Source organism: Amblyraja radiata, chromosome 14 (assembly GCF_010909765.2).
Source record: "Amblyraja radiata isolate CabotCenter1 chromosome 14, sAmbRad1.1.pri, whole genome shotgun sequence".
Taxonomy (NCBI): Eukaryota; Metazoa; Chordata; class Chondrichthyes; order Rajiformes; family Rajidae; genus Amblyraja; species Amblyraja radiata.
Window position 1 is genome coordinate 46,813,809 of NC_045969.1, and position 14,338 is coordinate 46,828,146.

Below are 14,338 nucleotides of genomic sequence, written 5' to 3' on the forward strand. Positions count from 1 at the left end.
GCTAATTGCAAAATCAGGTGAGGTCAGCATGTTGGTAATGAAATGTGTGTTATACAGAAGTTTGTAAGAATGTGTGTGTGTCTGTGTGCACATGCACGTCATAAAATAAACTCTGTGTGTAAGTTAACATGTTAGTCTGTGTCCAAGATGGCTGTCGGAAGAGAGAGTGGACGCTGGCGCGCTTTAGCTGCCGCTGCTCTCTCTTCACATTGTGTTTTTTGATTTTTTGATTTTGTGTCTTTGGAGCGATTTCTATCTTTAATTTGTGTATTGATGATGTCCTTATTATTTATTTTTCTCCGACTATATGTTTTTTCTCTTCTGTTAATTTTTGTAAGGTGTCCTTGAGACTTTGAAAGACGCCCGAAAATAAAATGTATTATTATTATTATTATTATTATAAAGTCATAGAACATGGAAACAGGCCCTTTGGCCCAACTTGCCCACGCCGACCGACATGTACCATCTATACTAGTCCCACCTGCCTGCTTTTGGCCTATATCCTTCCACAACTATCCTATCCAGGTACCTGTCCAAATGTTTTTTAAACATTGTGATAGTACCTGCCTCAACTACCTCTTCTGACAGCTCGTTCCATAAACATAACAACCTTTTCTTAAAAAAGTTGCTTCTTAGGTTTCTATTAAATAATTCCCCCTCACCACAAACCTATGTCCTCTGGTTCTTGATTCCCCTACTCTGGGTAAAAGAAAGATAGGGTCCATTTACCCTATTTATTCCTTTCATGAACTTACACTCCTCTATAAGATCACATCTTATCCTGCGAAGATTTTGTGAATCCCCAAATCCTGGGGCTGCGCACGTGACTGCGCGTCACGGCCTATGTCACCACGCACCATGCCCATGTAATGCATGCCATGCGCGCGTAATGTAGCCTTACGTGCATCACGTGCGCAGCACGACGTGTGCGCCGTACGTCGTGATGCGTAAATGATGTCGTGTAAATGACGTGCCAATGACGCCCAAGTGGGACAGCCTGCTCAACCTCTCCCTATGGCTCAGACCCTCGAGTCCCGCCAACATCCTCGTAAATCCTCTCAGCATCCTTTCCAGCTTAACTATATCTTTCCTATAACAGGGTGACCAAAACTGACCATAATACTTCAAATGTGGCCTCACCAATGTTTTGTTTGGATTAATCTAGAGATACAGCGTGGAAACAGGCCCTTTGTCCCACAGAATCCGTGCCAACGAGCGATCCCCGTATGCTATCACTGACCTGCCAAGCCAGTTAACCTCCAACCCTGTACATCTTTGCAGGGTGTGAGGAAACCTGAGCATCCGGAGTAAATCCACGTAGGTCACGGGGAGAACATGCAAACTCCGTACAGACAGCACCCGTAGTCAGGATCAAACCTGGGTTTCTGTCTCTCTCTCGGTCAGAAACAGGCAGACAGAGGCAGCAACTCTAGCACTGCGCCACTGTGCCACCCCATGTCTTGTACAACTGTAACATAATCCCTTGCCGAGGATCGCCAGAAGAATTGCTTTGACCGCCTGCGGCTCATAACATCGTGAAGCCGCGGTCTCCGGTAAGAAAGTGGCCAATTCGGGAACTCCAAGCCGTGGAGTGTGTGTTCTGGTCCGTCCCGAATTCGGAGTTTCGATCATCCCGATGAGAGGGCTTGTACATCGGGCCGTCCGTAGCTGTGATTATGGAGGGTTCATGGCCCCGACCACGGGTGAACAAAGGAGGAAGATTGACTGAACGTTATTGCCCTCCATCACAGTGAAGAATGTTGATTCCACTGTGGTGGATGTTTATGCTAAATTCTATTGTGTATTCTGCTCTTTTTGATTGAATGGCTGCATGGTGACTCATTTCACTGTACATTTGGTGCATGTGACAAATAAACTTGAACCTTGAACCTTAACCTTCCAACTTCTGTACTCAATACTCTGACTGATGAAGGTCAATGTGTTGATAACCTTCTTGACCACCCAAACTACTGTGACGCCACTTTCAAGGAAATATGTACCTGCATTCCTAGATCCCTCTGCTCTTCAACACTCCCAGAGCCCTGCCATTCACTGTGTAGGTCCTGCCCCGGTTAGACTTTCCAGAATGTAACACCTGGCACTTCTCTGTGTTAAACTCCATCAACCATTCCTCAGCCCAACTGCTCAACCGATCAAAGTCCAGCTGCAATTTTTGACAATCATCGAAGCCAATTTTCTATCCAGTTAGCCAACTCTCCTTGGATCCCATGTGACCTATCTTTTCAGAGCAGTCTACCATGCAGAACCTTGTCAAATGTGTGTGTGCGCGTGTTTGTATGCGAGAGTACCTTGGGGGAAATCACTCCATTAGAAACCAACCAGAAATAAACACAGAAATTCTTTTAAATACTCTACAATTCCGACAGCATTTGACCCGCTGGGCATTTTCAGCATGTTCTGTTTTTATCTCAGATTCCCAATCTGCTATTTTTTTAATTCCAGATTACAGAGAAAATATTGAAAAGCAGGTAAGGGAGATGTTATATTTATTTAATCTTGACTGTCAAGATAATAGAAATATATGAAGAATATATTTGTACTGAATATGAAAATATAAAGGACTTCTTGAGTCATTATCCTTGGCATTTTTCATCTCACCTATATTTAATGTGAGCAGAACTGAATATGTGAGAGAGAGAGAGAGAGAATGAGAGAGAATGAGAGAAGAGACAGAGAAACTGTGTGTGTGTGTGTGAGAGAGAGAGAGAGAGAGAGAAAGAGACATAAAGAGAGAGAGAGACAGAGAAACTGAGAGTGAGTGTGTGTGTGTGAAAGAGAGAGACAGAAACAACCTGCTGCAAAAATGTGCTAAATGTTTGAATAGTAATTTAGATCTTGAGGTAACTCTTGAGGTCTCATGCCAGTTTTATTTTTATTGTGTATTTAATTATTTTTTATGCGTTAACTCAGCAGAGATCATATAATTGTACATCAAGTTAGAACTCTTTTGTTTGCACAGTGGGTATTGAGAAATCTTGTCCCTGGCAGTGAGCTTTTTGTTATTGGAGACCGAAACCAAAATATTTCAGGTATTCAGAAAAGAGGCAGTGAACAGAATAATTAGGAAAGAAGAGGGACAGGGAAAATGAATATGTTAAAGGAACTGCAGATACTGGTTTATATGGAAGATAATCACAAAGTGTTGGAGTAACTCAGTGGGTCATGCAGCTTCCCTGGAGAATAATAATGGGTGACGTTTCTGAAGAGGGGTTCCGATCCGAAACGTCACCCATTTGTTTTTAGTTTAGTTTGGTTTAGAGATGCAATGTGGAAACAGGACCTTTGGCCCACTGAGTCTGCACTCCCTGCACACCTACACTACCCTACACACTAGGGGCAAATTAACCTACAAACCTCTACGTCTTTGGAGTGTGGGCGGAAACTCGGAAAAAACCCACGCGGTCACGGGGAACGTACAAACTCCGTACAGACAGCACCCGTGGTCGGGATCAAACCCGGGTCTCTACCGCTGAAAGTGCTGTAAGGCAGAAACTCTACCGCTGTGCCACCATGTTTGCTCCCGAGATGCTGCCTGGCCCGCTGAGTTAAATACTCCAGCAAAGAAAGCACTGAAACATTTGGAGTACGATGTTAGATTAAGGCTTAACTGATTTCTTATCCTCCCCTCAAATCACTTTTTAAAATTTCCTCATTAATCTGAGTCTTCATTTGCGAGAACAGTTTGTCGCCATGTCTATTCTAATACCTGAAGTCTTAGAATGGGAGCACAAAAGAGATGTGTGTGAAGGAAATCGCAATGGATGAGTCCATTGGCGGCAGCTTCGACCACCCCGGGCCGCGGTGTTTGAGCCGGCCCGTTTGCGGGGTTCTGTGAGCCGCGGGACTGTTTGTGCCATCGCCCGGTGGGGAATCGCCTCAGCGCAGAGGGAGAAGAGGAGGGAAGAGACTGCAGCCCTAAGATTTTTGCCTCCACCACAGTGAGGAGGTGCTTGGAGGACTCACTGTGGTGGATGTTAATTTGTGTTTAGTGTTGTTTATTATTGTATTATTGTATGTATGACTGCAGGCACGAAATTTCGTTCAGACCGTGAGGTCTGAATGACAATAAAGGTAATTCTATTCTATTCTATTCTATGATGTAGCAACATGCAGCTTTTATGAATTGAACCTTTATCAAAATATCAATAATAGAGCCAATCCATCGGCAAGGAAACAGGACCTTCATCACAACCAGCACGTGCCGACCAATATGCCCCATCTGAGCTTGTCCCATTTGCCCATGTTTGGCCCATATCCCTCTAAACCTTTCCTGTCTATTTAATTGTCCAAATGTCTTTTAAATGCTGTTATAGTAGCTGCCTTGACTACCTCTGGCAGTGTGTTGCATATACCCACCACACTTTGTAATGAAGATGCCTCTCAGGTTCTTATTAAATCTTTCTTCCCTCACCTTAAACCTGTCCTCTGGATTTTGAATATCTTACCTAGGTAAAACACATATATTCATCTATCTATTCCCCTCATGATTTTATACATCTCCATAAGATCGCTACTCAGCCTGCTGTACTCCAAGGAATAAAGTCCTGCCTTGCCCAACATTTCCCTATTGCTCAGGTCCTGAAGTCCCATTAACATCTTCGTAAATCTCTTTTGCAGGTTTTACAGCTTAATGACATCCTTCCTGTAGCAGGGTGACCAAAACAGAATTAAATACTGCAAATGTGACCTCACCAATGTCTTGTATAATTGGAACAAAATGTCCCAACTTCTATACTCAATACCCTAACTGATGAAAGCCAGTGCATCAAAAGCCTTCTTTACTACCCTTTCTACCTGTGACACTACTTTCAGGAAATTATGTAGCTGTACTCCTAGATCCCACTGCTCTACAACCCGAGACCCTATCATCCACTGTGAAGGTCCTCCCTGGTTTGACTTTGCAAAATACAATACCTCAAACTTGTATGTATTAAACTCCATTGGTGGTAGTTGTGGTCGACTGGTTAAGGCAATGGACTAGGAATCCATTGGGGTTTCCCCATGCAGGTTCAAGTCATGTAGAAAATAGTTAAGGATAGAAATGGGTCTCTTATACAGGCCAGATGAACAAAACTCCATCACTAGTAGCAGGAGGAACAGGTCTGCCTGGAATAATAGTGTGTATAGTTTTGGGCCAAACATGGGCATGTGGGATTAGTGTAGATGTGGCATCTTGGTCAGTATGGGCACATTGAGCTGAAGAACCTGTTTCCATGCTGTATGACTATGACTACGATTCTAGCCATTCCTCAGACCACATGCCCAGCTGGTCAAGATCCTGCTGTAACTTTTGATCATTAATTTTACTACGTGAAGAACCCCGCCAGGACGCATGAGTGTCATATCGCTACACGCATTGCGAATCAGTCAGGCAAGGTGGAACGACGTTCCCCCGCAGCGGCAGTTTTAAAAGCCGGAACCTGCAGGTAAGAGATACTCTGCGGTCTTTTGTGTTGTTCCCATACTGATTTACAGGTGGGGAGTCAATGGACAAGTCCAAGAAAACAACGAGGGCTGCGACAAAGCTGGCGGGGGAGGACCGCGGAGTTGCGGGCAGCCAGCAGCGGCCAGCGGCACATGAATCACCCATAATGGGAACAGCTGTGCCTGACTTCGCCTCCGCACCGGCCAGATCCACTCCGCGGCCGGGCGGTAAGGCAAAACAAAAAACCAACAAAGTCGTTGACTCAGATGAGTCCGACTTAGAGCAGCCGCGAGCGGCCAGCGACCGTGAGCGCTGGAGCCGGATGGAGCGGTGTGTGGAGCAGTTGCTCCAACGTGACAGGCTCCGGGAGATGGAGTCTAGTCACTGTGGGCACTATGTTAAACCCACAGCAGCACCTCTTGTAGGGCTGCACAGTGCGTCTCCCTCGTCAGAGGGGAGTACTGGGGGTCAGTTCTGGGCTGATCCTGAAGAGGGGTTTGCAGAAGAGAAATCAAGTGTGCAAGTGGTGCAGGAACGTGAAAATCTACTGGACATGGTGTCCAATTTCATACAGCCAGACCAGACTGGCCAAAACCTGGAACAAAAACTAGCTGCCAGTATAGATTATATGTCCTTTAACCAGCTACAGGAACAGGCTGTATTGGACACCACGGCAAGACACTTGGCACCGGGTAACTGTATATCCCTGAATGTTCCTGTTGTAAATAATTGCATATGGAAACATATCGGAGCAGGAGTTAGAGGCATGGATGTCAAACTCCAAAAGGTACTAAAGCTCCTAACAGCGGGAATAACAGCTTTCGCCCGCACAGTAGATGAGAAGGACATGTCGCAGGACCAACAGGATGCACTGGCACTGCCTTGCAACACACAATATGAAATAAACAGCATCAGGAAGAGTGCCATCCGACCTGCTCTAAACCCAAAATTCGCAGGTCTGTGCAAACCTGGAAACGTAAAACCACCAATTTTACTATTTGGAGGTAACCTATCGAAGCAAGTCAAGGAGCTCGATGAGGAGGCAAAAACCCTGGGGCTCATAAAAGCGACTTCATCAAAAACCTACTACGGCCATAAACAGCACCCTTACGCACCCACCAGTAGAACAAGACAAACTGGTGAAAGCTCAAAGGTCCGGTACACCGAACATGAGTCTTTTTTAGGCCATGGCCCAGGCCGGTCTTTTTGGAAGATACGCAAACCTCCAACACCAACCCAACCACAAACCCAGACACCGGCGCCTCAACATCAACGAAGGATTTACAAAAAGAAGTAAACCTGCCACTGGTAACTATGGAGGTAGGTGGGTCTGGTTCCCTACAAATTGCAGGGAGCATGGAGGTTGGGGGGAGATTACACTTCTTTCTGGATGCATGGAGTATGTTAACTACCGACACATATTTTAAGCAGTATCCAGGGATATACCATAGAATTTATACACAATTACAGCCCTCCAGTTCAGCATGTACCGAACCGAATGTTCGTACTTTCAGGTAAAGAAAAATCAGAAGCGCATGCTGAACTGGAGCGGCTTTACGCAAAAGGGGTAATTGAAAAATCCCAACACGAATCACTAGAATTCGTGTCCAATATCTTTACCAAAAACAAAAAAGATGGTGGTTGTCGCATCATCATAGATTTGACCAAATTGAATACATTTGTACAATATATTCATTTTAAAATGGAAACCTTTGTTACTGCAAAACAATTGATTTCCAAAGGTTACTTCATGGCTAGCATCGATTTAAAAGATGCTTACTATTCAGTGCCTATATGAGGTGACCACAGATGTTACTTAAAATTCAACTGGATGGGACAGCAGTGGCAGTATAGAGCGCTGCCAAATGGCATAACATCAGCCCCCAGGCTGTTCACAAAAATTTTGAAACCAGCCCTAGCGTTTCTACGGAAACGAAAACACATGGTCATGGCATATCTAGATGACATACTTATTGTGGGCAAAACTTTGGAATTGGCCAAACAAACCGTAACAGCCACAAAACAGTTATTTGAAAAACTGGGGTTTATTATCCATCCAGTTAAATCTAAATTAACGCCTTCCACTACTATGGACTATTTGGGGTTCACCATTGACTCAGTTCACATGTTGGTGACTTTGCCAAAGGGAAAGGCTATAGACTTAATAGAGGCTTGCAATAACCTCATTGACATCAGTAAACCGTTTATCATATTGGTAGCAAAAGTAATTGGCAAAATGGTGGCTGCTTTTCCAGCAACCCTTCTATGGTGCTACAAACTGATGCCAGTGCACTTGGTTGGGGTGCCACCAATTCAATCTCCAGCTGTGGAGGTAGATGGACTGCACAGGAGGCATCATTATTACAAACACTGGGCATGAACTACCTGGAAATGTTGGGTGCATTCCATGGCCTAAAGTCATATTGTTCTGGGTTATATCACCAGCATGTTAGACTACAGATTGACAATACCACCGTGGTAGCATATATCAACCACATGGGTGGAAACAAATCGACATCATGTGACAATCTGGCTAATACAATTTGGCAATAGTGTATCCAGAGACATATTTGGATATCAGCTACTTACCTACCAGGTAAACTAAATTCAGTGGCAGACACCAGGTCACGCAAATTTAATGAAAACACCGAATGGATGTTGAATAAAAAAGTATTTGCTGATATTACAGCACGGTATGGAACACCAGATATCGATCTATTCGCATCCAGACTTAATCACCAGTTATCAAACTATGTTTCGTGGGAACCAGACCCTGGGGCAGCGGCGACAGATGCATTTTCGCTGCATTGGGGGAAATTGTTTATTTATGCATTCCCTCCTTTCTGCCTCATCAGTCGGGTATTAAGGTAAATACAGCAAGACTCTGCGTCTGGTATTTTGGTAGTACCCGATTGGCCTACTCAACCATGGTTCCTTGTGATACTCAACATGGTATTAGAACCATGTATCACCATCCCGAATAGACCAGATTTATTGGTTCATCCCGTAACAAGGGATAGCCACCCATGTCATAACTATATGAATTTATTAATTTGTAGAGTCTAAAAATACCTCTACTACAGCTGGGACTGACGGACCGAACAGTGAACATAATTTCGGCGGCCCACAGACAGTCCACCAAAAAACAGTATCTGGTCTATATCAGGAAATGGGAGATGTATTGTCACAGAAACAGCATCACCTACAGATCAATGAACATCCCGTCTGTTCTGGAATTCCTGGCAGGCCTCCATTATGATGAGGGGCTCAGTTATAGTGCCATCAACTGCGCCAGAAGTGCCCTATCAACTTATCTATGGCAAGTAACAGAGCGTCATTCTGTTGGGACTCACCCCCTGGGAACAAAACTTATGAGGGGAATTTTTAATACCAATCCCCCCAAACACCAGGTACTCTCAAATATGGGATGTGAGTATTGTCCTGACGATGCTAAGGAATTGGTCTCCAGCAACAGCTCTGTCCCTACATAGACTGACACTGAAAACAGTCATGCTAATAGAAACATAGAAACATAGAAAGTAGGTGCGAGAGTAGACCACCAGGTCCGTCGAGCCCGCACCGCCATTCGCTCATGGCTGAACACTAAACAGACACACTTACCCACAAACAGTAGACACAAGACACAGAACACAAGACACTACCCTCCCCTTTATACCGCTATCACCCCTCTCCACCCCAAGAACCTCGTGATCTCCTGGGGGAGGCAAAAAACCGGATAAAAACCCAGGTCCAATTCGGGAAAAAAATCCGGGAAATTCCTCTCCGACCCCAATCCAGGCGATCGACACTTGTCCAGGAGATCACTCAGGTCTTACTATACTAACCATACCTAGGTCCATATCCCTGCCCTCTCCCCGTAGCCCCTTATCCCCTTGGCAGCTAAAAAACCATCTATTTTAGTCTTAAATATATTTAAAGTTTCTGCTTCCACTGCTCCCTGGGGCAGTGAATTCCATAAATTAACCACCCTCTGGGTGAAGAAGTTCTTCCTCATCTCAGTTTTAAAAGAGCCCCCCCTTATTCTGCAACTATGTCCCCTAGTTCTAGTTTCCCCGATCATTGGGAACATCCTCGGTGCATCCACCCGATCAAGGCCCCTCACGATCTTATATGTTTCAATGAGATCGCCTCTCATTCTTCTAAACTCCAAAGAGTAGAGTTCCAGCCTACTTAACCTTTCCTCATATGTTAATCCCCTCATTGCAGGAATTAATCTTGTAAACCTTCGCTGCACTGCCTCCAGGGCTAGTACATCCTTTCTTAAGTATGGACCCCAGAACTGTACACAGTATTCCAAATGTGGTCTCACTAATACTGTGTACAGCTGCAGCAAGACCTCCGTGTTTTAATACTCAATCCCCCTAGCAATAAAGGCCAAAACTCCATTGGCCTTCCTGATTGCTTGCTGCACCTGCATACTAACTTTTAGTGATTCATGTACTAATACCCCTAGATCCCTTTGCGTTGCATTACAACGCAGCTCCTCCTCATTTAGAAAATAACTTGCCCTATCATTTTTTTTCCCAAAGTGAATGACTTCACATTTATTAGTATTAAATTTCATCTGCCAAGTTGTTGCCCACTCACCTAGCTTATCTATATCCTTTTGCAGACTCTTCCTATCCTCCTCATCCCCTACTTTTCCTCCCATTTTTGTATCGTCCGCAAATTTTGATATATTACACTTGGTTCCCTCCTCCAAATCATTTATATAAATTGTGAACAACTGGGGTCCCAGCACCGACCCTTGCGGAACCCCGCTAGTTACCGGTTGCCATCCCGAGTATGAACCATTTATCCCCACTCTCTGCTTCCTATTTGTTAGCCAATCCTCTACCCATGCTAATATATTACCCCCAATCCCATAATTTTTTATTTTTAGCAATAGTCTCTTATGTGGCACCTTGTCAAAAGCCTTTTGGAAGTCCAAGTATACCACATCCACCGGTTCCCCTTTATCCACCCGGGTTGTTACTTCCTCAAAGTATTCGAGCAGATTCGTTAAACAGGACTTCCCCTTCTCAAAACCATGCTGGTTCTGTCCGATGAAGTCATGTTTATCCAAGTGCCCCGTTAGTGTTTCTTTAATAATTGTCTCTAACATTTTACCCACCACCGATGTTAGACTAACCGGTCTATAGTTACCCGCCTTCTGTTTACTTCCTTTTTTAAATATAGGTGTTACATTGGCCATTTTCCAATCCACTGGGACCGTTCCTGCCTCCAGGGAGTTTTGGAAAATTATCACCAATGCATCCACAATCCCCACCGCTATCTCCCTCAAGACCCTTGGATGTAATCCATCAGGCCCAGGGGATTCATCCTCCTTCAGTCTCATTAATTTCCCTAATACCACCTCCTTGGTGATCTTAATAGTATTTAGCTCCTCCATTCCTACCGCCCCCTGTTTATCCAACGTTGGAATATTTTTTGTGTCTTCTATGGTGAAGACTGATACAAAATACTCGTTTAATGCCTTTGCCATTTCCATGTTCCCCACCAACAACTCTCCAGTCTCACCCTCCAATGGACCAACGTTCACCTTAGCCACCCTTTTTCTTTTTATATAGCTATAAAAACTCTTACTATTAGTTTTTATGTTGTTCGCTAAATTCCTTTCATAGTCTATTTTCCCCGTCTTAATTAATCTCTTAGTTATTTTTTGCTGACCTTTAAATGCTTCCCAATCCTCTACCCTCCCACTATCTCTGGCTACCTTATATGCCCTTGCCTTCAGCCGAATACTATCCTTTGTAGTTTTACTGAGCCATGGCTGACTGTTCTTACCCTTACCCCTTTTTTTCTTCATAGGAATAAATTTTTCTTGAAGGTTATACAGTAGACCCTTAAACGTACACCACTGCTCATGTACCGTCTTATTCTTGAGTCTGCTATCCCAGTCAACTTTGATCAGCTCAGTCCTCATACCTTCATAATCCCCCTTATTTAGACTAAGCACCCTAGCCTGAGTTTCAACCTGCTCCCCTTCTATTTGAATATGGAATTCGACCATATTGTGGTCACTTGTTCCCAACGAGTCCCTAACTATGACATTTTTAATTAATCCTGCTTCATTACACAGGACCAGATCCAAGATTGCCTCCCCCCTTGTTGGTTCTGTGACATACTGTTCTAGGAACCCGTCTCTAATACATTCTATAAACTCTTCCTCTAGTCTACCCTGCCCAGTTTGGTTTGCCCAATTAATATGAAAATTGAAGTCCCCCATGATTACAGCAGTTCCCTTTTTACATGCGTCAACTATTTGCAGATTTATGTTCTGACTAACAGCGTCACAGCTATTTGGAGGTCTATAAATTACACCCACTAGTGTTTTTTTCCCCTTGTTATTCTCTATCTGTACCCAAGCTGTTTCACTATCCTGATCCTTCAACGCAATATCCTTCCTCTCTATTGCCGTTATTCCCTCCCTTATTAAAAGGGCCACCCCTCCTCCCTTTCTTTCCTGTCTATCTTTCCTAATTGTCGAGTACCCCTCTATATTTAACTCCCAGTCCTGATCCCCTTGCAGCCATGTCTCCGTAATGGCCACGATATCATAACTATATATACTTAATTGCACCGTTACTTCATTTATCTTATTACGAATACTCCGTGCATTTAGATAAAGCAATTTCAGATGATTTTTACTACCCTTCCTTTCCGTTTTTGCCCCTTTTACATCTAGAGCTTTATCTTCACACATTCTGTCTCCTGTCACATTTTGACTTTCCGCTTCCCCACTGATACCCTGCTCTATTTCCTCTACCCCTGCCGTTATTACCCCCCTTGATACCTCCCCCCCGCTACTTAGTTTAAAGACCTCTCTACTGCCCTAGTTATATGATTTGCCAGGACCCCAGTCCCAGCACCGTTCAGGTGAAGTCCGTCCTTACAGAACAGATCCCCCCTGTCCCAGTACTGGTGCCAGTGGCCCAAGAAACCAAACCTATTATTCCCACACCAGTCTTTGAGCCACGCATTCAGCTTTTTAATTTTACGTACCCTCGCCGATTTGGCCCGTGGCTCAGGTAGCAATCCGGAGATCAGTACCCTCGAGGTTCTGCTTTTTAATTTATTCCCTAACTGCTCAAACTCCTTCAGCAGATCCTCCTTCCTCGTCCTTCCTATGTCATTGGTCCCCACATGGACCACGACCACTGGATCCTCCCCCTCCCTCTGCAAATTTCTCTCCAGCATCGCAGAGATATCCTTAACCCTAGCACCGGGTAGGCAACACAGCCTTCGGGACATGTTCTGCTGGCCGCAGAGAACCTTATCTACCCCCCGAATAATACTATCCCCTATCACTACGGCATTTCTTCTAACTCCCCCCTCTTGAATGGCCTCCTGATCCACGGTGCTGCAGCCAGGTTGCTCATCCCTCCCACAGCCCCTGATCCCGTCCTCACATTGAGTAAGAGCCTCGGTCATGCTTGTCAGGGACAAGGGCTGTGGCTCCTGCCGCATCTCCTCCTGGTTCCCCCTACCTGCCTCGCTTATGGCCACACCTTCCTTTCCTTGCTCACTGCCTACTGAATTAGTTAAACTGGTCGGTGTGACCATCCCCTGGCACAAAACATCCAGGTAATACTCCCCCTCCCTGATGTACCGCAGCGTATGAAGTTGGGTCTCCAGCTCATCAATGCGGAGCTCGAGTTCCTCTAGCCTCAAACACTTACTGCAGCTGTAGGGATCATCTACATCAATGGTGTCGACAAATTCCCACATCTCGCAGTATTGGCACATCTCCTGACCGCCCATCTTATATAAGTAATTAACTGGTCCTATTTAAGAATCCCCTACTGTATTGATACACCCCTTATTTATATAATCCTACCTCCTATAAATGGGAAAGTACTCACCCCAGCCGTAAATTACCTACTGGTTTGGCTGTCTAGTGGTAATTCCGTCCGCTCTTCCTGTCTGGTCCACTGCTCCCTTGCAGTGCGTGGCAAACCTCTTTGCCTCTGTTAGTCTCTGTTAGTCTCTCGAGCCGCGGCTCCGTCCGTCCTCCCTCGGCGACAGCACCTGTGGCACCGCGGTCGTGACGTCCCTTCCGTTCCTGCAGAGCCTTCCTGTCCTGGGCGGAGTCTGCAGCTAACTGTGTGCTCACGTACGAATTCAGTTCACCTGGTGTACTGGCTTTGGTCACGGCACAAAGGGTACAGTCGTTACATAAATTAAGACTGGACAACATGACTTCTTTATCTGGAAATATTACGTTTCATATTTATGAATTAGTTAAGCAGATCAGACAGGGATCAGCAGGCCTCAATATAGAATTTAGGTCTTACCCAACAGATGATCGTCTCTGTATAGTAAGACATTTGTTGTTATACATGGAGAACACAAAAATCATCAGAGGCAATGAGAAGGCACTTTTAATCAGCCACAAGCAACCAGACGAAAAAGTGACGGTCCAGACCATCTCAAGATGGCTGAAACAGGTTCTAACACAGGCTGGGGTGGATACTAATATTTTAAAATCTCATTCCACCAGGGCTGCAGCTACATCGGCAGCTATGCAGTTGGATGTACCAATGGACCAAATCCTCAAGACAGCAGGATGGTCAGGGAAAAAAACATTCCAACTATTTTATCATAAACCAGTCATTAAACCTGGAACGTTTGCAGAAACAATTTTAAGTTCTGTAATTTAATTTACCCCATAAATAGGGGCTATAATTTGGTGTTAATAAATTTTTCATGGATTTCAATGTCGGATTCATGTCTAAATTACGTTGACGCAATTCCTCCCACAGTCATTAAGGCAGATGTGATGCATGGACTCGTTTCCACGGCATGAAATCACAGAGCTTTGAAATCTTCACGTAGTCACTCACGTGACTCCGAAGTAAAATAGTAAGA

General features: G+C 44.7%; 1 long non-coding RNA gene across 1 annotated transcript; it reads left to right on the forward strand.

Moving 5' to 3' along the window:
• Positions 1-1,162: 1,162 nt before the first annotated feature.
• Positions 1,163-13,145, forward strand: LOC116980922. Its single transcript, XR_004414103.1, has 3 exons — positions 1,163-1,224; positions 3,066-3,068; positions 13,136-13,145. It is a non-coding gene; the product is annotated as an uncharacterized LOC116980922 (long non-coding RNA).
• Positions 13,146-14,338: the final 1,193 nt, after the last annotated feature.